This window comes from Euprymna scolopes, chromosome 23 (assembly GCF_053919585.1).
Source record: "Euprymna scolopes isolate OS-2025 chromosome 23, ASM5391958v1, whole genome shotgun sequence".
NCBI lineage: Eukaryota > Metazoa > Mollusca > Cephalopoda > Sepiida > Sepiolidae > Euprymna > Euprymna scolopes.
In genome coordinates, this window is record NC_136504.1 from 82,440,922 (window position 1) to 82,445,129 (window position 4,208).

Here is a 4,208-nt window from a genome sequence, read left to right on the forward strand (position 1 = left end):
TCTCACAAGTTTCAAAGTTCATTTGTGATGTCAAGATTAAACATCTGAACATTCAAGATATACACAATAAACTTTACAACTGACAAGCTTTTTGATCAGGTAAAACGAATGAACATGATGACCAAATTGCTTTGGACGTGCGTCGGTATCGTCATCTGAAGTAATAGGATATTATTTCTATCGTTTTAGAATATGTGTAAAAGCTATTTAGAAACGCCTTTCAAGTTTGTAAACTGCATTAACTAACTGAATAGAAATGAACGAAAATTAATTAAAAGACTCAAACTGCCTGGAGTTCAACTTGAGTTGGTGGTATCCATATCAGTTGAAGATACGTTCTCGACAATCAGTCTGGATATTTTTTGAGTTGGTAATCTTGGTTATGTGCGATGTAAAGAGGTTTATCCTTCAAAATGTTACCTTCTTTCATTAACCTTATTACTAATCGCCTAAGGTGCATCTACCGAGGAATGCTGATGAGCCTACTCAGACATTTTTGCACATTACAATGCATATGCCTTTGATGTGCGACTTTTACAGTCCTTCCTTTCAACCTCGCATCACATATTCCCATGGTGAGAAGGAAGGATTCAAATGTAGTATCTGTTCTGTCCTCAGTTTGAGCATAAAACTCCTTTTAGATTGACAACTATTTATTTTTGTTCCAATCTAGCGTGCCATTTAAGAGAAAGCTGTTATGTTAATGTTCATCAGTTCATTTAAACCAACAGAAAACATGACATATATGGATTTAATCTTATGACATCTTGAAATTTGAAATTGTAGGATGAAAAATGATTTCTAGCTTTAAGCAGAAGTTGAGTATTGTGGTTGGTATGTATTTTTTTGTTGTATAAAAAAAAACAACTATTTCAGAAATCAGTTCATCTGTTTAAAAACTTTATTTCTGACCGAAATGATATAGAGCATCTCTTTTGTAGGAGAACTCCAGTCACAATGATTTGTTAATCTTGAGAGTCAAAGACGATTAAAAAGTACAGTGCTTATGCACTATTATTGCAGCACTATTTTTTTTTTTGATAGTATTTTCAAGTTAAATTCAAGTTTTATGATATCTGTTATATTAAATTGTTAAATAAAAGAAAATAGTTAGAAAATATCAACCTCCCCCTGTTAAGAATAACTTTCTAAATAATAACGTTATTATTTCAGCACGGTAACAAAAGTGCATAAGTACTAAAAGTACTTATAAAAGCTGATAGTGTTTCGTTTAAAATATCTACTAATGTTTTTATTTTATGAAGTCTTAGAATTTCTTGATGTGATTTCTTTCCATCAACTTTCAAATATGATTTATATACTTCAACAATCGTTGCGTTCAGTAAAGTTTCAACAAGTAGGTCAATCTGTTCATTCGTCAAACTATATATAATAATTTCTAACCTAATAGGATATGCATTGTCTACTAAGCTCAAACCACTGTCACATCACCGCAGAGTTGTATTTCTGTGTTTGTTTTATAAGTACTTCATGGAATGTGCTCTGAAAATACTTCCGGACCACTTGTTTAGTTGGTAAATCAGCCCCCATAACTGTAAAGATTTCTAGATGCCGAAAAATTTTCAACTTTGATAGATTTTTTTCTTGTACCACTTACTGTTTAAATTCCTTTCATGCTCTTAGTTTTCTTGACACAACCAACATGCAGAAATTTAAGTGTAATGTGAACAAATATCTTGCTCCTCAACTCCACAGGATGATTGTCCCCCAAATATCTGGTTCTTACTACAGTAATCCGTTAGGGTTCAATGTCAATATGCTTTGCTTGAAATGAATAAAAGTAAAAAATCAAAACGTTTGATAAGCAAAAAATGAGAGAAGAAAAATATGAATGATTTATTATCAACTTTGTCAGAATAGAGTCTTAAACTAATTAAATAATAAATAAGAGTAAGTAATCGTGACAGATTATGAAAACTGTCTACTTGCTTTTGCTTAAGAAAATGTAGTTTAAAAAAAAAATTTTCAGATGAGGTCCAAGATAAACACAAGGTCAGTTAAGGTCGATATTGCTCAGAAGAATAGCTTTTAGAACCACATTCTTAATAGAAGATTTTGCTTATATTATACTTTTTAAAATCCTTAAAAACACTCCAACGAAACTAAAATTTGAGGAATATTTATTAATTGATGTCTAATATCAATTGTTAAAATTTCGCAAAAATTTTGAGGTATCATGAAGGACTTGCACTCTCTTTATATAAAACTAAAGTAAACTAAGTATAGCCCAAATTTAGACCCCTTACATCTAGCAGCTCTGTTTCAAGATTCATAATGATCGGTTAATTAGTTTAGGAGTGAATCCTGTACATGAAATTATACACATACCTAACTTTTATAATAGATAGAAGTATATTTTACTTTAGTTAGTTTGTTAGTGCTTTATAAAGTCTCTTTTTTGTATGTGTTGTTTAAAAATAAGTACAATAATGCATGTAAAAATGTTGATAATATATGACAATGCGATATAGAGAAAAATATAAAATTAGATACATAATAGTATGAAAATATACTTTTGACACATACGCTACACAGAATATTTTGTGATTCATTCAATAAAGGAATTCGTCAGGTTAATTGCTAAGATTAACATTGTACAATTCTTTTTAAAAGAATTATCCTCCAACTAATGGGGGTTATTAAGTTTATTGTTTACATTCACACCATACCCTCTTTATTAATTTCTATCAACCAATGAATTTCATTGACGGTTATTCAACACTATTAAACAATGGATGAATGAATGTTAATTCTTTTTTTTTTTTTCTTTTTTTTAAATATTCTGCCTATTGGTAGTAATCATTATTTAAGACGTACATTATGTATATATATATATATATATATATATATTAGTATTTTTATTTATATTATGGTTGTTCTTGTACTAATAACGAACAAGATAAATGCAACTGTAGACACAGCACACTTTGCCCAGTTCAAAATAAATGCCTAACAAAAAGCGTAGTTTATCAGGCAACAATATTTGCGAAAGAAAACCCGAATAACAAGAAATATTACGTTGGCATTACTTCCTTAGATTTCAAAACCCGATACTATGACCACAGAAGTACATTCAACAAAAAAAACATCGTATAAAAACAACACTAGCGAATAAATACTGGGAACTCAAAGAAAGCGGACATTCCGCCCGTAGTCGAATGGAAAATAATAAGACAAGCTACCACATGTAGGCATTTAGACAACCCATGTAAATTATGCCTTCATGAAAAATTTGCTATCCTGTACTTTAAAGAACCCCAAAATCTATTAAACTGTAGAAGAGAAATAGCAAATAACTGTGTTCACAAAACAAAATAGTTTTAAAACTAACAAAAACAATAGAAAATGAACAAATAAATACATTAAATAAACATGAACATACATAAACGATCACACATATATGTATTTATATATATGTATATATATGTGCATATATGTATGTACACATATGTATATTTATATATATAAAAAAAAAAAGAAAATGTCTGCCTTAAACCACTAACCTAGTTTTAAAACAGATCCTTTTGTTCGATAAAAGACATGCCCATTGGCTGATAGGAAGGGGCGCGGTGGATACTAGAAAGCTGATTGGCTAACTAAATCCTCAATAGAAGAGGACCATATAAAAACGATAAACAACCACAGAATTTGCGCATAAGCCTGAGGAATCCTAGAATGGATGAAACGCTGAATATTCAGTGTAGCTTAATCGCCATATATATTTTATAAATTACTAACTATATATATATATATATATATATATATATATATATATATATATAATGGACTCTACAGTCGTGTTCGACGCATGAGGGCCAAAAATTCGCTCTGTTTCACTCTGCCTTCAATGCTTGTGCCGCATGTGTGACACGAGGCCACAAACCAAGCCGCACGACTCACACGATACAGGCTTGGAAGGTGCTGTTCCTACTCTTGCTCTACGAAGATTTGTTTGATTCGATAGCCGTGTGTCAATGTATGTGTTAATGCCCACAAAACATTTTTCCCTCCACAATTTTTTATCCGCAGCATCTTCTTCAAAGGTTTTTGGGTTCAGGCCTGCGTGCTTAAGATTGTCTTTCAGCTTATCCTTGTACCTCAGAAATGGATGACCCACATTTTGATTACCCTCTTTCAGTTGACTGTATGCTAGTTGCTTAGGAAGACGGTTTTCATCCATGCAAACA